The following is a 23,112-nucleotide window of genomic DNA, read 5'->3' on the forward strand; positions in this document are numbered from 1 at the left end:
GCTTCCGTTGTGCGGCGTCAACATTTGCCTTGTTTAACACGCTAGAGGCCACATTTATTTTCCAATCTTCATGAAATTTGGTCAGAAGATTTTTCTCAATGATATCTAAATGGATGAGATCGAAAATGGTTACGTTTGCTTGAAAAACATGGCTTCCAAGGGGCGTGGCATTTTTCTTTATATGGCTATAGTAAAATCTTGTTAACACTCTAGAGGCCACATTAATTGTCTGATCTTCATGAAACTTGGTCAGAAGATTCATCCCAATAATATTCTGGGCGAGATAAAAAATGATGCCAGTTGCTTGAAAAACATGGCTGCCAGAGGGCGGGGCATTTTTCCTTATATGGCTATAGTAAAACCTTGTTAACACTCTAGAGGCCACAATTGTTTTCCGATCTTCATGAAACTTGGTCAGAAGATTTGTACCAATGATATCTTGGATGAGTTCCAAAATGGTTTTGGTTGCTTTTAAAACATGGCAACCAGGGGGCGGGGCATTTTTCCTAATATTGCTGTATATGGTTTTAGTAAAACCTTATTAACAATCTAGAGGCAACATTTATTGTCCGATCATCATGAAACTTGGTAAGACGATTTGTCCCAATGATATCTTGGATGAGTTTGAAAATGGTTCCGGTTGGTGGAAAAACATGGCCACCAAGGGTGCGAGGCATTTTTCCTTATTTTGCAATAGTTAAACCTAGTGAACACTCTAGAAGCAACATATTGATATTTCGGACAAGTTCGAAAATGGTTCCAGTTGCTTGAAAAACATGGCCACCAGGGTGAGGGAATTTTCCTTATATGGCTTCATGAATCTTCATGAAATTTTGCCAGAATACGTGTTTAAATGATATCTTGTATATCCCTTTCCTTGACAGGTACGCGTTTCTACGACCCTATCGATTCCCTGTCAAATACGCTTATCTACGCCTGTATCGATTCCCTGTTATCTACGCATTTCTACTACCCAATCTTTTACCTGATATATACGCGTTTTTACGCGTCACGATTTAATTTGCTATTTAAATGCTTAAAATGAAGTTTTAAGTGTAACAGAAATGCATATACACCTGCGTTCATCATTTTTCTAAACTGTTGAGTAAACATCCGGTAATGTTGCTATTTAAAGTTATGATGCAATTGGCGACCAATCAAGACGAGGGTTTACCATTTGACATGCGTAAATCACGTTCCGGGATGTGCGCGCTTCAGGCATTTCGTAATGTCCTAAAATAACTGCTATTCTCGAACCATATTTAATTTGGACATTTTCCGAAAACGTATTAATAACTCGTTAAAAATGTCGCAAAAATAAACACGTCCCATAGGGATATAATATCATTTGGGTGTAAATCGATTTCATTCTTATTGTTGTTTGATTCCATTATATCGTAAATGTTTGTTTCCGAGATCATATACGTCTATTACATCGATATGTTAAATGGCATGTACACTAAAATGTTTTTACAAACGACACGTGCTTATCTAAAGTTTGTGTTTCGTAATACACAGGATATTGGATTATCGGTGCTTGATTGGGCAATAAAACAAAGACGCAGTCGGCGGTCTTCAATATGCCTTTGAACTGACCAATAATAATTAATAGCGCACATGCTAATCTAACATTTAGGGATAAGAAACACGGGTTCTAGACACTTTGAATAAACATGTTTACCGGACGCAGCAGTAGTCTTCAGATGACATTGGCGCGCGTGCCATGTTACCTCGGCGTTTTGTAATTTGGTACACAAATACACGGGTTTGTTGGCGACTTCTGGGTTATAAAGTTATATGTCGGCGATCAGATAAACTGGAGTATTTGATAATAAACTTGGAATTTTGCAAATAAATACACAAATTGAAGACTTATTGAAGACGCCGACATTGCCGGATTTCGATCGGTAATAAAATGCAAAATGCAAATTAATTATATGAATATTCATGGCACATTATGCAACATCCAATTAAATTGTTACCGGTATCTATAAATGTTTATAAATCATTAGGTGAATTAATGTAATAGAAATACCAAGTATCGTACGAATTTTATAAGAAATAATACAATTTATTTTGAAAATGCATGAAGTTGTTTGAGAAACTCTGTGTTTTTCTATAGTTATTTATAAGAATTTACATGAATTTTGAGGCTTGCAGAATGAATTTAAAAAATAAAAAAATCTTCAAGAAAGAAGAATTGTAGTTTGGAAAGTAAGAAAAAAAAATTTATATTCCAAAATATAATTATTTGTATTTGATTCAACACACCAACTTCGCAAAGTTTCTATATGAGCTGGAAAGAGATTTGCATTTAAATGCAGTAAAACACACAACGGTCAACTTTGCATGACTATAACTGACCAATAAATTAAGGTATAAACATACAGTTTACACCACAGGAAAGGAAATTTTATTAGCTTAAACTTTCATATTGTGTATTTTTCAATTATATTTCAATTTTTATGAGAATATCAGGTTTAAAAGCAATGAGGGTCATAAAACAGCGTTTTTCCAATAATGCCTGTAAAGATGGGGTACTGATATTGATAAGATGGCTATCAGCCACTGGTCAGCAGGCAGCTAGGTCTTGTGGTAACTGGAGAGGCTTATATTGGCTAAATGGCTGTCAAGGAAAGGGATATGTATGAAAACGGTTCTTGTCTGTTGAAAAACATGGCTGCCATGGTGTTCACTAGGGCTGCAGCGAATCCAAAAAATTTGTTCGGATCTGAATCCAAATATGATATCTTACAGTTTTTCGGATCCGGATCCCTCAGATAAGAGAAAATTATAATTTTCTGTAAACATTAAAGAAATCAATGTTTTAGAAGTATAATTTGACAAAAAAAACATTAAACATTTATAAACAAAAAACATAACAAATTTCTTGTTTAACATTGTAGCAATGTCAAAATAAAACAAAAACCTTAACACTTATTCACTTAATAGTTTGCTCGTTAACATTCACTTTTCACTGTTCATACAGTTTTATGTTTGTTTTCACAAAATTAAGATATCAACATTATCCCGGTCCAGGCAAGCCCTTTGAGCACTGACGAGGTCTCCTGCTGTGGATAAGATTCCCTCACTGGGCACTGAGGTTCCTTGTATCACATGATAACATTTAAACTTAGTATATGACGAAAAAAGCTTGCAAGACAATACATTATGCAGGAACACAATTTGACAGGTCGTGAAATTATGCAAAATGTACCTGAATAACATACCCGTCACACTGGATCCACTACCGTTGTTTTTAATACAACTCAGAAAGACAATAAGGATTGAAAACTTACTTGCCATTAGGAATTGCATTTGTAATGTGTAAATCCTCCATGATTTAGAATTAGTTTTGCTTACGTAATGTCCAATGACACTCTTTTACAATAAAAGCCGAATATATCGAATTATCTGCTATTTGACTGTCACATGTCAATAAATATCTATTAATATACTTATCTTTTATCTTATAAACAGAACCAGTCTGAATAAAAAACAATACTCGTGAAAACAGCGCTAGGTTACATACAACTATGAAAATAAATATTCGGAACCGAAATTTCAAGGGGTGGATCCATACCCGCGAATCTGAAGTTGGATCCGATATCATCGGTTATTTCGGGTACCCGTTGCAGCCCTATTATATACTCCATACTTCCACCGCAACACATCTTCCAATGTCGGAACACTTTACATACACAGAAGGGACAGTGAGATGAACATTTATTTACAAACACGAAACCATAGTTGTATTTGGGCAGGATCCGATCCGATCAACTAACAACACAGATTTGTCTTTTTGTCCACACCAAACACTAATATAATTGTTATGTTTGAATGTTAATTTCAATCGTGTACGATGATCCGTCCTTCACCTTACTCTATTTATCCAACTATTGTTTTCCCGCCTCAGAGTTACCGAATACCTGAAACCGAGAACCATATTTACCTTGAGCGTTTGATCGACATGGAGCTCAGATTCGAAATTGCCGATAAACAATTCCCGATTTACAATGATTTCGACATTATAACGCAAACAGAAAGACAAATCTGAGTTGTAAGTTGATAAACTCCTATTTGTTTATTGTACTAATGTGGATTACGTTCGGTAGCTGGGATATTTTGATAGTTTTACTCTTGAAAAAATCGGCACTGAACGTTTGGTCAGACGAGAGCCGACCTAGCATTTCTACGTGTTCGAGAAGTGTTTCTTGTAGTTTATGTTGGCAAGTAGCCGTTCGTGGTCATTTTTCGTCATGAGGCAACCTTTCTCAACAAAATGGTACATAGTTTACGAAAATCAACCTCCATTTAGACATTTTATAGCTTTAAAATGTTGATGTAGGTGATTTTCCTGTGTTAAGAGATACCTACATTGTATATGTATATTATATCAGAATTTTTTTTTGGTCAAAATTATGAAAAATGTTGTTTTATGACATATTGATAGTGTTTAAGTGACTTGGCCATGCGCCCAACACCTGTGGCTACTACTAATGACAATTTGTACCCTAACACAGGTTGACTTAAAAATGCATTGTAAAATGTTGAATTGTGATTCGTGAACTTGTATTCTGTACAATTGTATAGTGTACACTTGTTAGATGCTGACTTGTAGCAGATTACTAAAACCAATTGTACAAATTAGAAAATATTCAACATGCCAATGTAGTTTGTCATCAACTTATACTTCCAGATGGATCTATTATCTTTTATTATCCCCACCCTTTTCAGAGAAAAAGTGGGGATATTGTGGTTATCTCCGTCTTCCGTCCTGGCCACTATCTCCTCCTACACTTTAAGCACTAGAACCTTGAAACTTACAAACATGGTAGCTATGAGCATATGTGCGACCCTGAACTATTTGGAATTTGATCTGACCCCTGGGTCAAAAGTTATGGGGGTTGGGGTGGGGCCGGGTCACTCATTTTCACTTATTTTTTTTATGTTATTTTACATTAACTTCTTCATTTCTACACCGATTTACTTCAAATTGATACTGAACATCTCTTATGACAATACAGTCCATCTTAACTATGCATGGCCCCATTACCAACCCTGGGGCGCCCTGCCCACATAGACCACACCCACCCAAAATTGCCTTTTACTATAACTTCTTCATTTCTATACTGATTCACTTCAAATTGATACTGAACCCCTCTTATGACAATACAGTCAATCTCAACTATGCATGGCCCCATTACCAAACCTGGGGCGCCACTCCCACATAGACCACACCCATCCAAAATTGCCTTTTACTATAATTTCTTCATTTCTACACCGATTCACCTCAAATTGACACTGAACTCCTCTTATGACAATATGGTCCATCTCAACTATGCATGGCCCCATTACCAACCCTGGGGCGCCCCGCCCACATAGGCCACACCCACCAAAAATTGCCTTTACTATAACTTCTTCATTCTACACCGATTCACTTCTAATTGATACTGAACTTCTCTTATGACAATACGGTCAATCTCATTGTACTATGAATGGCCCCATTACCAACCTTGGGGCGCCCCGCCCACATAGGCCACACCCACCCAAAGTTGCCTTTTACTATAACTTCTTCATTTCTTCACCGATTAACTTCTAATTGATACTGAACTACTCATATGACAATACGGTCAGTCTCAACTATGCATGGCCCCATTACCAACCCTGGGGCGCCCCACCCACATAGGCCGCACCCACCCAAAATTGCCTTTAACTATAATTTCTTCATTTCTACACCGATTCACTTCTAATTGATACTGAACTTCTCTTATGACAATACGGTCAATCTCAACTATGCATGGCCCCATTACCAACCCTTGGGCGCCCCGCCCACATAGGCCACACCCACCCAAAATTGCCTTTACTATAACTTCTTCATTCTACATCGATTCACTTCTAATTGATACTCAAAACTTCTCTTATGACAATACAGTCAATCTCAACTATGCATGGCCCCATTACCAACCCTGGGTCAAACATGCGGCATGGGGATACACGTCGGCCTCTGCCGCGCCATTTCTAGTTTATTATTGTGATTACAATATTAGGTATATGAAGATGTAGACTTTATATATGCACTATCTTCATTTTCAGATCTGTAGTTTAAGAAGTTACATGTTTGTTTTTAAACATTTAAACATTTTGTAGAATCAGAACATACAACATTTTACACTTTACAATTGTACAAAACAGATATTAAAATGTTGCATTTTAAAAATTCTCTGTTAAACACATGAGCTGAATATTCAACATGTGCAACATTTCTGGTGATGAATAGTGGCAGTCTTTCCCTTCCATAAGTAACAGCTGTCAAAATTCCCTGTGAATCCTTTTGATAAACTTTCAGTAACAAATATGAGACAAAAACTTTCAAATTACTTTCAACTACCATAGTCTAGCCATCTGGTTACAGAAATGGGATAGAGTGGTGGATCTGGGGTATAGAAAAGTGAAGCACACTTGATTTATGGTTGATTTAAAAGATAACAATGAAGAACATTAAATGTGTAGTAGTGGTGTCAGATTTAACAGACCAGTAATGCCACAATGAAAGGCATTAATGCATTTAAGATGAGCAGATAATTGGAATATAACTTCACAACAAACAAGGCGTGACTTAAATCATTTGATCCATTAACCACAGTACCATAATTTAATAGTAACATGTAATTGAAATTTTAACGAGGAGTATTTTTATTTGGGATGAGTTTAAGCCCTGATTTTGCATTTTTTACATCATAGAAATATTTTGGTTTTAAGTCCAGATAGGTGCGTGTATATACCGTCTTTTCCTTTTTCGTTTAACATTGAAAACAACGAAACAAGAAAATCAACACACATATAAGTTCATATTCCGATTTTCTAATAACCGTAACTTAAACAAAATACGAAAACAAAATTAACTTCTTTATGTCGTATTTTGTTGCACTTATTATAAAAAAAAATTGATTCCCCTGTTCATATTTTGTTTCAATTCATATAACTTAAATAAATGTTTGAAAATTGGAACGGATTGTTTGATCCTGTTAACCGTTCTTGGTTTGAAAAATACGAAAAATGAAAAACGAGCAGCGTTTGCGGGATGGGCTGCTGTCTTGGGGAGGTAACTCATTATAGTGGCTTTTTGCGCGTAATTTTCTCCCTTACATAAGACTTAATCACTTATTTTCATCAGCATGGCTTCTAATGTGCTTTTTTTCGTGGAGGTAAAGACACGCCCGTAAGGGACAGAGACGTGGATATTTTCAGTTGTTTTTCCAGGTATTGTATTTTTCCAATTTGAAATGATCATAATCTTGACATCGAAAGTTTTTCCAACGTACCGGTATTTCATGCCGATCCAGCCGATTAGATAGGGTTATAATTAGCCTCTTTAGTGAATTTGAAGGTGTGGGACATTACAATATATACATATTGTTTTCACAGTTTGCGAATTTACATTCAAAGAATCAACAAACTGTAACATAGTTTGTTAATAAGTAAAATTAATTAATTAAAATTACATTGATCGGCTCATGTTAAATCCGCTTAACAAGTTGGCAAATTTAATTGTCGGTTAATTATAGGTGTTAACCTTTGATTGGCGTATACTACGTTTTGCCGTGGAGTCAAAATAATGTAGGAGCGACTGTCCGGGTTACCAAAATAATGTAGGAGCGATTGTTCGGGTTGGCAACATAATGTAGGTGCGACTGTCCACCCTGTCAAATCATCGTAGGATCGACTGTCCGCCCTGTCAAAACATCGTAGGAACGACTGTCCGCCCTGTCAAATTTATCGTAGGAGCTATTGTCCGTAGGAGCAATTGTCCGGATACCGTGTAACATCATAGGAAATATTTTGGTTTAAGTCAAGATACAATATATTATGTTGATATTGTTTAGTTTAGTTAAAGATTTTCAAAATCTTGCTTAAATGTGTGCAAGTCCTTTGCAAATACGATTTTAAAAATATAGTCTAATAGGTTCTTTTACTTTTTAGGAAAATATTTTTTTTTTTGGACAGTTACTGTTTTAAAAAAATTACTAAAGCATTTTTGAAGGTATGTTACAGACTCCGGATAGTGCCATCTATAATCTTGACCTTCTTTCATCAAGGGCAACACACGACAAACGAAGCGATACTCGATATTTTGCGCGATACTCAAAGCGAAACACGATATTTTACCCATACTCAAAGCAATGCACTATATTTTGCGAGACACACGAAGCGGCGCGCGATATTTTGCACTATACAAGAAGCGACGCGCGAGAATGTACCACTGATTATAGCCCTTGTGTAGGTAGCCCAGAAAACGTTATATCATGGTAAATATCACATGTCCCATCGTGTATCGCGCAAAATATTGCACGTTGCTTCATGTGGCCCGCAAAATAGTGTCGCTTCCTGTATCGCGCAAAATATCATGTGTCACCCTTTGAATGTGAGACACGATATTTTGCATAATGCTCAAAACGACGCACGATATTTTGCGTGATACTCAAAGTGACGCACGATATTTTGCGCGACACACAAAGTGACGTGCAATATTTTGCACGACACACGAAGCGACACGTGATATTTACCATGATATATCGCCTTTTGGGCTACCTACACAAGGGCAAAATTTCGTGGTACATTCTCGCGCGTCGCTTCGTGTATCGCGCAAAAAATCGCGCGTCGCTTCATGTGTTACGCAAAATATATCATATTGATTATCATGAAAAATATTGTGCGTCGCTTTGAGTATCGCGCAAAATATCGTGTATCGCGTTGTGCGTCGCCCTTGATGAAAGAAGTGCAAGATCATAAATGGCACTATCCGGATTCCGTAGTATTGAGATTATTAACAATTAACCAATGACAGTAAATTCTTCATAAAACATTTTTGAAAACATGCATTCACACAAAATTGTCTTAAAGGGGCGGGTTAACAGATTTTCCTGTTTTTGGAAAAAGACATCAAATGTTTTGACTAACAAACTACATTATTTGCAAAAAGGCTAATATAATTATAACAGCAAGGAATAAAAGTTAAATAACAACGTGTGCCTCCAAACGGATTTGAAACTGGAACCTTTAGGAGCAAACTATAACCCATGGAACTTCAGGCTTATCAAAGCGTATTTTAAACACCACATGTATTTCATTAATTTACATGCATTTTATCAATGCAACTCCAAATAATAATACTGATTTTGACTGATAATTATCCATTAACTGACCACAATAATTTAAACATATTTGCTACTGAGGAGTATTACATGTATTTTGCTTGTTTTAATACATGGCAATTACATTAAATTGTGAATCTATGTCATTTTGTTTTAATCATTTTCCATTTGTATTGCATTTACATAGATATGAAGCAAATTTGTAAGGTAAAACTGTAAATACCTGCAATTCTTCCACTCTCACTTGAGTCCCACACTCTCCACACTTTTTCATTCTGTTCTGATCTTGAAATGAACAATCACATTAACCCATTTAAGCCTAGTGGACTCTCCCATCCTTCTAAATTGGATCAATTTATTTCCAAAATTAGGAATGTCTAGTATATTTATTTCTATATTTAGAATATTTCTTACAAAAATTCATTTAAGCAAACAGCGCAGACCCTGATGAGAGGCCCCATCATGCTGCGTCTCATCTGGGTCTATGCTGTTTGCCAAGGCCTTTTATAGACGCTAGGCATAAATGGGTTAAATACCAGTATTATCAAACTTTAAGTTGGTAATAATCCTTGTAGATCGGAATTCTTCTGCCCAGTCCCTTAAAATCAAATCTTGTTTCAACATTACAGTATTTGTTGACTTATTAAACTGATTATATCTTCCCAGTTAAAGTAAAATGGCATGGTCACCTTTGGTGTACATCTTAAGTGCAGTCTTTAAACTAGAGCTTTGTCACAGACGTGACGTATATCCCCCACGTGCCGCATTGACACAGACTATTTTGCATGCTGTCTTCACAAAACAAGAGAATATAATTTATGGTGATTTAAAAAAAATATTATGCCATTATTATGTATGGCCATTTTGACCTTTGAACTGTTGAATTCTTTCGCATGACACTCCGTTCAATTACTGTGAACATTTTTTAAGTTAATGTACAGAGTCATTTTAAAATCTCACAATGAATGACATAGTTATGGCCTGAACAAGCTCATTTATGGCCATTTTCCACTTTTGAACTCCAAGTGTAACCTTGACCTTGGAGATATTGACGTAATTCTTTCGAATGACACATTTTCCAATGATTGTGAACAAATGTACCAAGTAATTTTAAAATCTCACAACGAATGACATATTTATGGCCGGGACAAGCTCATTTATGGCCATTTTTGACCTTTGAACTCAAAGTGTGACCTTGACCTTGGAGATAAGGACGTAATTCTTTCGTGTGACACACCGGCCAATGATGGTGAACAAATGTGCCAAATGATTTTAAAATCTCACAATGAACAACATAGTTATGGCCCGTACAAGCTCATTTATGGCCATTTTTGACCTTTGAACTTAAAGTGTGACTTTCACCTTGGAGATATCAACGTAATTCTTTCGCGGGACACACAGTCCAATGATGGTGAACAAATGTACCAAATGATTTTAAAATCTCACAATGAACGACATAGATATTGCCCCGACAAGGTTATTTATGGCCATTTTTGATCTTTGAACTCAAAGTGTGACTTTGACCTTGGAGATAAGGACATAATTCTTTCGCGCGACACACCGTCCCATGATGGTGAACAAATTTGCCAAATGATTTTAAAATCTCACAATAAATGGTAAAGTTATGGCCCGGACAAGCGTTTGACCCTTGAACTCCAAGTGTGACCTTGACATTGGAGATATTGACGTACTTTTTAACAAAACACATCGTCCCGTGATGGTGATCAAATGTACCAAGTTATTTTAAAATCTAATGATAAATGACATAGTTATGGTCCAGACAAACTTTCGGTTTATAACACACTAAGTGACCCGGTGACCTAGTTTTTGATCCGGCATGACCCATATTCAAACTTGACCTATACATCATCAAGATACAACTTGTGACCAAGTTTGGTGAAGATCGGATGAAATTTCGGGACAGACCGACAGATAGACCGACCGACAGACAGACCGACAAAGTGACTCCTATATAGCCCCCATTACCAATGGTAATGGGGGTATAATGATATCATTGTTATCTAAAATACAGTGTAACATAACTTTAACAGAATTTCATTTATTATAGATGCTAATAAGAAATATTTTCCAAAAAAGCATCAGTTAGCAAGTTCAAGTCAGTCAAATAAATAATGACAATTTCTTTTCCATAACAATATGACATGATGCATGGAAAAGGTTTTTATGCTCTGATCATATAATCAGGAAATGCAAATGACACAAAGTCTTATTCATATAATGCAATGTTAGAGAAACATTTTCGAAATGTATTTTCATTAAATTTAATTATACGCACGTAATATTTCAAAGCTTTTTAAATAATATTTTTTTATTTTCACTAATACATAAATTTTATTTATTTTGAAAATCTGCTTTTTTTAACACCTCAGTTCACACAATGTAGAAATCAATATTTAGTAGCTGTACTACTAAGTCAACAATTACCTTTAGAATAAAGCGATCCTATTCTGTCTAAAAGGCACAATGTACACCAAACAAGTGAGACAATTTATGGGCTAATGATATTTTTTCAGGAGTAGATTTCTTACCCATGATTTCACCTTAATTGACCTTTTTCAACAGCCCGTAAAAAATTGGAGTTTTTCCTCCCCAGTAAGCACTAGACATTGGCACAATGCCAGTAGACATGCAATACTGTAACTACTGCATCGGTTGAATTGAAAATTATAGGGACAGCATTTTATTTTGAAACCATACTAGTCGAATGTTGAGTTATCTCATATAGACAAACCATTCCACACTCAACCCTTCAAATAAATAGATTGTGTTTGCCCCTTTATTATAGCCAGAGCGTGTATATTTAGATGCTGTGTTCCTATATTTATCAATGATGTTAATATTGCATTACTTGCTTTAATATGTTTTATACCATGTAATTATTGTAATTTCCTTTTTCGGCGTTAGCTGAATAAGCCAGCTTTTCACCCTGACTTGACCTTTGTAAGTGTCCAATAATACTCAAATAAAATTTCCCGCGGCTAGGTACGAATGAATACACTTCATTTATTCCATTGGCTGATTTGAGTATAACACCATAACATTGGAAACATATCCGCGTCTTTGTAACACTGTTTTACTGCATGAAACAATTTTATCTCTAATGAAAAGGCTCAATAGATAGAACAGTTTTACAATCAATTTTCGACATAAATACAGTTTGTGCGTTCACCTTTTATTTTCAGAGAATTACCAGCGCAAAAGCGTTTATACTAGTAGCTATGTTGTCATATTTAGTACTTACTTGCATTGCATTTCAACCCGCGAGGTTTCGGGTCAACTCCCGGCCATTTGTGAAAGTCAGAGTTTATATACAGTTCATCACCGGAGTTCGCAGAAGGGGTTGCGATCATTGTGGTACACCGGTCTTACTGACAATAACGTACTGACTGTAATGCATTGCATTCCAATCCGCAAGGTATCAAGGTCAGTTTGCGGTCAGTTGCAGAAATCTTTATATAAACGCCGTCTCGTAAACTTTGTGCACTTGAAGTCTGTTTTGATAAGAAAGATACTAAATAAAGATATTCTGCGATATTATTGTGGTATGTCAATCATCGATTTTTAATATGGTTTTAACATTTGCATGATAAGGACCAATTTTGATAAAAATAATTAGAAATATTTATCCATTTAGACCAGTTTATTAAGCATGAGCACAATAATTCACTATACTATAATTATGCAATTAAATAAGATTCGAGTATTGCCGGCTGACCTATATGCAATCGTTTATTTTCATGTTTCTTGTGTTTTTCTATTCTGTAAATATAGATATCTGAGTAATAATATCACATAAACCAAAATAAGCCACGAAATCTGGCGCAACACCCCGTAATTGATTTGCTTATGATGTAGCTAAGAACTGCGCAGAAAAAGGCATCCGCTACTTTTTATCTCATAAAGATAACTTTTGATCGTTCATAAACATCGACCACAATCAACGCCGTATATCTTTTTAAAAGATATTTCTTGTGTTTCCTTCCCTGATATACTTATGAAAAGTCATGTTATATGGTAAAACATTGAAATACAAACATTTTAAATTCAATATTAGGTTTTGCACAAGCCATCATATTCCAGTGCAAACTTTGTGCACTTTCTTTTAACATCATACATTAACCCATTTATGCCTAGCGTCTAGAAAAAAGACCTTGGCAAACAGCATAGACCCAGATGAGACGCCGCATGATGTGGTGTCTCATCAGGGTCTGCGCTGTTTGCTTAAATGAATTTTTGTAAGAAATATTCTAAATATAGAAATAATAAATATACCAGACATCCCTAATTTTGGAAATAAATTGATCCAATTTAGAAGGTTGGGAGAGTCCATTGGGCATAAATGGGTTAAATCTCACTGGATCAGACAGACAGACTGAAGGTGGAAGGTCAGTAGACAGTCAGCCTGTCTGGGCAGTGAGAGCCAGCATGGACTACACACATTTGCCCACATGCTATTTATAACTCAGTCTGGCTTCAATTCTTCCATTAGCTTCAATCCAAAAGTCTCCTGGTTAGATTTTGTTTGTATGTAGGTTACATGCAGATCTTGGATGGGAAAGTAAGGTCAAGGCCACTGTAACAAAACAATGAAAACTAGATGCTGCTCAACTTTGGTGCTGAATTTTTGTCTGTAGGTAGCTTATACACAGACCATGATGGCATAGTCAATCAACTTCTGCTAAATTATTTGCTAAAAATTTGAAAATCTAATTTCTTCAAAAGATCAGATGCATCACAATCACAATCACCACCAGCACAACCATTATCACAACCACCATCATCATAATCACCACAATCAACCCACCACAACCATTATCACAACCACCATCATCATAATCACCACAATCACCACCAGCACAACCATTATCACAACCACCATCATCATAATCACCACAATCATCACCATCACAACCATTATCACAACCACCATCATCATAATCACCACAATCATCACCATCACAACCATTATCACAACCACCATCATCATAATCACCACAATCACCACCAGCACAACCATTATCACAACCACCATCATCATAATCACCACAATCACCACCAGCACAACCATTATCACAACCACCATCATCATAATCACCACAATCATCACCATCACAACCATTATCACAACCACCATCATCATAATCACCACAATCACCACCAGCACAACCATTATCACAACCACCATCATCATAATCACCACAATCATCACCATCACAACCATTATCACAACCACCATCATCATAATCACCACAATCACAACCAGCACAACCATTATCACAACCACCATCATCATAATCACCACAATCACCACCAGCACAACCATTATCACAACCACCATCATCATAATCACCACAATCATCACCATCACAACCATTATCACAACCACCATCATCATAATCACCACAATCATCACCATCACAACCATTATCACAACCACCATCATCATAATCACCACAATCACCACCAGCACAATCATTATATAATCACCAATACCACAACCACGGCCACCATATTCAACATACTAATCATCATAAATATCAAAACCATTGTTATCATTATCATCACAATCACCACCATAATCATTGCCACTATCATCAACACAACAACCATTAACCTCTTCACCACTATAACTATCATGATCACCATCAAAACCATCATCATCATTAGTATTAACAATTGGGCAAGTTTTTTTCGGCGTAGCTGTTTAACGTCACTTTTGACCTTAGATGACCTTCATTCATGATAGATCCGAAATGAATAAACCCGAATTGTTCATTGGCTAATAATACAAAAATCACCGTAAACATTGGTAGTCTGGTTCCCAGACTAAAACATTGGATGCATATCATTTGAACTGAAAAAGAAATATGAAATATTGTAAATTACATGTAAATTACAATAAATTAAAAACTGTCATGATACAAAACATCCTCTAAACATTACATCGAAACGTTTCTCCTTAGTTTACGAAGCAGTATAGCATTAATCACATGTCTGTACAATTAAAAGAATCTATTGTTTACATGCCGTAGCGGCCACACTAAACACTACAAAAACAGGCTAGATTGCACTTAACCGGTACGCAGTTGTTTACCACTATCGACAAAGCGGGGGTTTGGGGCGGTAGCCTGCGATACTAAGGAAATATATAGGTGTTGGAAATATATCTGTTTTGATTTATAATAATCCATATTTGCGTTTATTAGTGTAAATATGTTTCTTTGTACTTTGTTTTGTTCATTTTTTATATACAGTTCTGTTTTCTGCAAAAAATTCATATCACTATGATGCTTGCAATATTGAGTCTTTTATGTTTACATTCTACCAACATCTGTACACATTATAACACATTATCTTTTATTTCATTCCAACATTATGTTCATAGTTTTTCAGTGGCGAATATGTTTTCTTTTCCTATTGAAACTAATGTATTACTCGTTCAATTATGAAAACCTAGTCATTACAATACTTATTGACAATAAAACATACAATTCACCTCTTCTTGTTCTTCATTTTTATTTGTTAATACATTAAAATATATTATCTTATTATCACTGACTACCTTCATTAAAATACATGGTCGCTTCATTCCATCTCCTTTCACTGGTCGCAAACATTACAACATCAACGCTGTACATCTTTTAAAAGATATTTATTGTTAAAATTTATCCATGAATAATGAAATAAGAGTGCAGACAAGCTTTATTTATCCTATTTTTACCTCTGACCTCTTACTATGACCTTGACCTTTGATCTAGGGCCATGGGTCTTATACCAGACATATTATACATCACATTTGAAGTAAAATATATTAAATTGCATAATGAATGATGAAGTCAGGAAGACTTGGATGCATGGAAGCACAGACCCACACAATTATTCACTGATAAAATGTGACAGCTTTATCAAGCAATAATGATCTACTTTTAGACCATGTTACCAATTCTTGTGTCGGATATAATTCAACCAAATCTGAATGTGCTCAAAAGGTTGAAATCATGAAGGATAGCTTTCTGACAGTTTTCATTTTGCTGAATAAATGTATGCAATTACTTTGATGGCATTTTTCTATCCCCTCCAAAATTGTTCGTTAGTCTTTGGCAAATTGATTTGAATTTATGATAATCAGGTTACAAGAAGGAAAGGTCAAAATGTATTGTATACAGCCAATTAACACTCAAAATCAACGAAAATTTCATAAAATATTTAAACAAGGGCTGTTTGTAAAAATTGCATGCCCCCCATATGGACTGTCAGTTGTAGTGGCAGCCATTGTGTGAATACGTTTTTTGTCACTGTGACCTTGACCTTTGACCTAGTGACCTGAAAATCAATAGGGGTCATTTGCAAGTCATGATAAATGTACCTATGAAGTTTCATGATCCTAGGCCTAAGAATTCTTGAGTTATCATCCGGAAACCATTGTACTGTTTCGTGTCACTGTGACCTTGACCTTTGACCTAGTGACCTTAAAATCAATAGGGGTCATCTGCAAGTCATGATAAATGTACCTATGAAGTTTCATGATCCTAGGCCTAAGAATTCTTGAGTTATCATCCCGAAACCATTTTACTGTTTCGTGTCACCGTGACCTTGACCTTTGACCTAGTGACCTGAAAATCAATAGGGGTCATCTGCCAGTCATGATCAATGTACCTATGAAGTTTCATGATCCTAGGCATAAGTGTTCTTGAGTTATCATCCGGAAACCATTTTACTATTTAGGGTTACCATGACCTTGACCTTTGACCTAGTGACTTCAAAATCAATAGGGGTCATCTGCGAGTCATGATCAATGTACCTATGAAGTTTCATGATCCTAGGCATAAGCGTTCTTGAGTTATCATCCTGAAATCATTTTACTATTTCGGGTCAATGTGACCTTGACCTTTGACCTAGTGACCTGAAAATCAATAGGGTTCATCTGCGAGTCATGATCAATGTACCTATGAAGTTTCATGATCCTAGGCATAAGCGTTCTTGAGTTATCATCCGGAAACCATTTTACTATTTCAGGTCACAGTGACCTTGACCTTCGACCTAGTGACCTGAAAATCAATAGGGGTCATCTGCGAGTCATGCTCAATGAACCTATGAAGTTTCATGATCCTAGGCCTAAGCGTTATCATCCGGAAACCATCTGGTGGACAGACATAGAGACATATGGACGGACGGACAGACCGACATGAGCAAAACAATATACCCCCTCTTCTTCGAAGGGGGGCATAAAAATAAAGTTAACAAATAACAAGAGATGTGTTTCTCAGAAACACAATGCCCCCTACTGCGCCGCTTTGAAATAAAATTTCAATATATCATTTGGCAAGTTTAGAAATTATCTCCCTTTTAAAGTTTATTACTTCCCTTGGATTTTATTTTTTGACTTTTGACCTTGAAGGATGACCTTGACCTTTCACCACTCAAAATGTGCAGCTTCATGAGATACACATGCATGCCAAATATCAAGTTGCTATCTTCAATATTCAAAAAGTTATGACCAAACTTTAACCAAGGTTAAAGTTTTGGGACACACACAATGAATGAATGCTGAGACAGACAGGCCAAAAACAATATTCCCCGCGATCTTTCGATCCGGGGGCATAAAATATCAGTGTTCCTTATTTCGTTTAATCTATGCTAACATACCACATCTAGCGTTGAAATTTTGGCTATTGCTATAAGGAACACTGATTTTTTATGGGTTAACTTTATTTTACAAAATATTTTCGAACATTTCGTTGATTTAGAGTTATTATTTGGCTTAAACCCAAAATGACACGTTTTAGCTGACAAAAGTAATTCTCCCTAACTCTTTCAGTGCTGGAACAGAATTTTGAAGGCCTTTGCAAACAGTTTGGATCCAATGTGGCGTCTCATCAGGATCCAAACTGTTTGCTATTCTGATAGTATTCTTTAAAAAAAATCGAAGAAACTGCTAATTTTAGAAATTCAGCAGACGAAATTTTAGCAGACGAAAAATTTCCCAGCATGCAAAGGGTTATAAGGATGATGTCTTCCAATACTTTCAAAACATCAACTGACCTCATTTCAACATTTACATTATTGACCTGCTAATGAATTAAGACTAACTCAGAAGGTAACGTATCTATGAACACTTTCAATATACCCATATCACCTTACCACATTTTGACCTTGACTGTGACCTCCTTTTGGACATAGACTAATCGAGAAGGTCAAAATTATTGGTTGACCTCATTTTTAACTCATAATTATGCAGATGGGTAAATGAATAAATTCTTAGAAGGCTTCTACTCAATAAAGCATCTATTTAAGACAGGAGCTTGTTTTATTTCATGTTGTATATGTTATCTGCCAATAAATACCAATAACAAAATCTGATGTGTTTATGTTTTCAGAACAACAGCCACAGCAGATTAACAAAATAAAGTTTTGTTGATAATGTGAATATAATATGTTTTAAATTACATCATGATGTCTGATTAAGATAAGAACTTTATCTGTTCATCTTGCAAGTAAAAACCCATGTCATTTATCCCTTTCCCAGTGAGAAGCAAATTGAAAATGGCTGTGTGCAAACAGCATAAAATCAGAACAGCGTGCGGGTTACTTGCAGGCTGTTCAGGTTTTATGCTGTTTGCTGCTCATCAGTATTTCAGTGTTGGAAATGAAACCTTTAAAACTTGGATCTAGTAAGAGGGACTACAAATGTGTAAAAATACGTATCTAATTGGTAAAGGGTTAAATACGTATCAATGTAGTAAAGGGTTTACTAAACACTCTCAATACACAATAAAAAAAATTACGCAATAATTACATGTGAGGCATTTTGTATGGTTTTAAAAGTTACCCGTGACCACTTAATTCATCAATGTATTGTCTGCTTTCTAGGTGGGATTTATCAGGCAAATACTCAGTATTCATAACAAGATAAACTATCGTTTTAAAGAAACTTTAAACCTTATCCTACAAGGACTTAGGTTATGAAAATTGTGTACCAGTAAAGGGACATTTTTTAAACGACAGACACCCGGAATATGTTTACTTTTTTTAAAACATAACAATACTACCTTCATCAATGGCCCAATTCAATAATTCTTCATTAATTGTCAAGAAGTTTTATTTGCAAACATATGCAGATCAATAATGTAACATTTCAGACAATAAACCTGTCATATTGTAAAAAGGTTTTACATTATTTGATAAAACAAACAATTAATGTAAGCATATTTAAATCTCTCCTCCCTCATTAAACAATACCCATCTAAATATCTCTTTTAAGTGTGCTTGACACGCATGAACTGAGAGATGGGCATAAACCAGACAGATAATGTGCCATGTAATAGTAGTAACAACTGCACAGCACATTAAACAACTCCCAGAAAAAGTCTCTTTGAAAAAAACAATCATGGCTTATAAGCCCTATTGGAAACCATAATCCTCCGTCATCAATACGAGTTTAAATATTGCGAAGAAGTGCTTCAAAACAACTTATTTACAGCACAAGGCAAACTGCTATTACATCAGCATTAACATGCAGTAGATTTATTTGAATGTTTCAATATTTAACAAGACCGATCATGCGAACCCTTTGTAAACTAATGACATTAATTCAATTTAGGATGATAATTGGAATTTCTATAGTGCATTACAACATAACTATCAATCCATTTATTGTTTTAACAATATTATTAACATTTTAAATAATAGCATGTTGCAGTGCAATAATAGGTTAAATCACAGAGCGTATATTGACAGGAGTTGAAACGAGTATTTGACCCTTACTGTAGTCAATTCAAATTTATGCACAAACGTATCATCTGATTTTATTGGTTTATACGTTATCTTGTTGCTTATTAATTCCTCTTTCAAAAAAATATAACTTTTAGTATATTTCCGTTGTTATTAATGGATGTATAGCGAGTTAAACACGAGAAATACACATTTTTATGTTTTACCCACGCGCGTTTAACCTTGTCGATACTTTGTTACGTAACCAGTAGCTATCGATTAGCATACATCGAAGCGCTGAGGTTATACATTTTGATGTACCCACTAACATCTTTTTTCTAATTTTACTTATATTTCTCGGCCGATTTTGACAAATTATATATCATTGGAAAGCCTACATTTCGTAGATTTCAGATATATAAATATATATGAAGTTTTACGTCTAATTTGGGCAGCCCGGCGAGTTATAACTTTAAATTGTGCAAATATCGTACCGTTTTAAAATCTATATTTACTGTAAACATGGTCGTAAACCCTCTTGATATTTTCGGCTTTGCACACTTCAAATAAAATGGGTGTGAAAAACATTTGTTTGTTGTTTATTATCAAAGAGGTTATTATGTATAATGATATGAAAGGTGATGTACCTTAAATTATCAACTAATTAAACTTATTTAGAGATTCTTGAAAATCACGGTCGGTGTTACGCAGATCATTTCGTATTTTGACATCAGTGCATCATGTCCAACTGTTCAAAATCGGATTTTTTAATGGGATGATGACGACTTAGATTTAGACGAATTGTTAGGTGATTACACATGTAGCAGTGTTGATTCTGATAATGTTAAACTGTGTAAGAAAGTAAAAGTGATAAAAGCAATCGAATAAGTGGAGGTCTGCCAGTGTACAGAGTACTTAAAAACTTACAAGACAATGTCTCGTTTTCGGGGTCATATGATTTCCAAGCACGGATACGAAAAAGTGAATGGTAAATATTTCATTTGTTTCATCATGCTTATAACACAGACAGGGTGTTTATTTTATTACGAGACAGCGTATATACCCTCTTGACATTTTTCGGCTTTGCATACTTCAAATAAAATGGGTATCAAAACATTCATCGTTTGTTGTTTATTTTCAAAGAGGTTATTATGTATTATTAAATGAAAGGTTATTTACCTTAAATTATCAATTAATTAAAATTATTTAAAGAATCTTGAAAATCCCGGCCGAAAAATATCAAGAGGGTCCGCTATATACGCTGTCTCGTAATAAAATTAACACCCTGTCTGTGTTATAAACATGAGCTGAAATCGTTAATTTAATAAGCTTCATTAATAATAAGCTTTATAGATATGTTTCGTGAACCAATTATTTCAATATATTCCATAAAAAATAAAATAATCATGACACAGGAAATTAATATTAACAGGGCCGTACCCAGGAAATGTTGACTGGGGGGGCCCAAACGGGGAGGGTGCGAGAGGGGTTGCCCCTCCCGAATAGATTTTTTAGCTCACCTGAGTGATAGCTCGGGGTGAGCTATTGTGATCACTCAGCGTCTGGCGTCCGGCCGTCCGTCTGTCTGTCTGTAAACAATTTGTAAACATCTTCTTCTACTAAACCATTGAGCCAATTTCAACTAAATTTCATGTGGAGCATCCCTAGGTCATGGGACAAAAGAATTGTTAAAAAAAAATTGATCACATAACCAAGATGGCCGCCATGACCATATAAGGTAAAAACCTTAAAAAATCTTCTTGTCAGAAACCGCTCATCAGATTTTCAAAAAATTTCACAGGGATGGCCTTTGAAGGCTCCCCTGAAAAAGTTGTTCAAAGAAATTTGATTCGTCAAAAAAACATGGCCGCAGGAGCTCGTTGAACTTTGCATGTTTATTCGTTTTTGCCTATTTTGTAAAAACTTTCAAAAATCTTCCACATTTTTTGTCCGATCCTTTCCAAATTTGCACAGTGTCTTTATATCAATGAGGACACGAACCCTACAAAAAATGAGCATTATTGGTCCATGAAGTACAGAATTACCTCCCCTTGAATTGAGAAAATGGTGTTTATGCAATAAAGTCCAAATTTTTCATCCAATTCTTTCCAAACTTGTTTATATATCAGATTAAAGAGAATAAAATTTTCTTTATTATGGTTTTTCTTTCATGAAAATCCATAAAGGATAAGTGTTATTAATCGTTGCTTAATTAATGAACAATGCGAATTATCGGTATTGATTTTTTTCCTGACATGCCGTCCCAGATATTAACCGCTTTCAGCTGTGGACTGTGCATCAATACATCGCCGTGTTATTGACCTGAAAAATTCATACGCAGTCGGCATTAACACCGGTCATCGAGACAAATTACTGATGTGAAAAAAAAACGTACATCGTAGAGGATTAAATAAACAATTACATCTGATTAAAGATTAAAGATTGCTGCCGATTTAAATCAATTTGAGTACTTTTTGCGTATATTTGATGCCGAATGGGAAGCTGTGTTTAGACTTAAGTTGAGAAAAATGGCAACGAGATACTTGCCTGTTGGTAGCTAAAGAAACTTCAGCGTACAGTTTATAATGGGTGGCCATTCCCCGCTGTAGTCTACGGGCAGGTAGTGAACTGGTTGAGAAAAGTGGAAACTTGTGGAAAAGCGGTTTGAGAAGTTTGTAAGAAAACCCTGAATTATCAGTCTTGTGGGAAGAAGGCATTGCGTCTCCACGCAGAGGGCCCTTATCACATAAAGAATATAAGAACCATCAAGACCAACCAGGTAGGGTTTTTATTTTTTTAAACTAACACCCCGAATTTGGTCGTATTTTCTGTTGATAAAGTTTACTGTTTAGGTTGTTTTGCATCAAAAATCGGCAAGATAGATCTAGCAAATTTGCCAATTTTTTTTTATTAATAACGTATGATTCATTGATTGTGAGCTTTTAAAACATTTTTACCTTTGAATAAAGCATAAATCAGGAAAAGAATTTTAACAGTAATTGAAAATACGATAAATACGTCATTTTTGCTGACTGGGACAGGTCTTTTTTAGTTAAATAAAATGTTTTATTGTCCCCAACATATGAGCCCAGCAGCAAGAAATGTTGTTTTTTTTACTTTTTGTAAAACAAATATGGGCAACCTACCGTAATCCAAATTCGCCGACACCTTAATTCGAAGATGTTCTATTTTTATCGATTAAATGGATGATTATTGTCTTGGAATC

The 23,112-nt window shown here is 35.4% G+C and overlaps 1 long non-coding RNA gene across 1 annotated transcript in view; it reads left to right on the plus strand.

Moving 5' to 3' along the window:
• LOC127840077 (uncharacterized) overlaps positions 1-11,148 on the plus strand; it is a 64,661-nt gene extending 53,513 nt beyond the window's left edge. The window contains exon 2 of the long non-coding RNA XR_008030390.1: positions 10,894-11,148. This is a non-coding gene — a long non-coding RNA (uncharacterized LOC127840077). The remainder of the gene's footprint in view (positions 1-10,893) is intronic.
• The last annotated feature ends 11,964 nt before the right edge of the window (positions 11,149-23,112 follow it).

Source organism: Dreissena polymorpha, chromosome 7 (genome assembly GCF_020536995.1).
Source record: "Dreissena polymorpha isolate Duluth1 chromosome 7, UMN_Dpol_1.0, whole genome shotgun sequence".
NCBI classification, from domain to species: Eukaryota; Metazoa; Mollusca; class Bivalvia; order Myida; family Dreissenidae; genus Dreissena; species Dreissena polymorpha.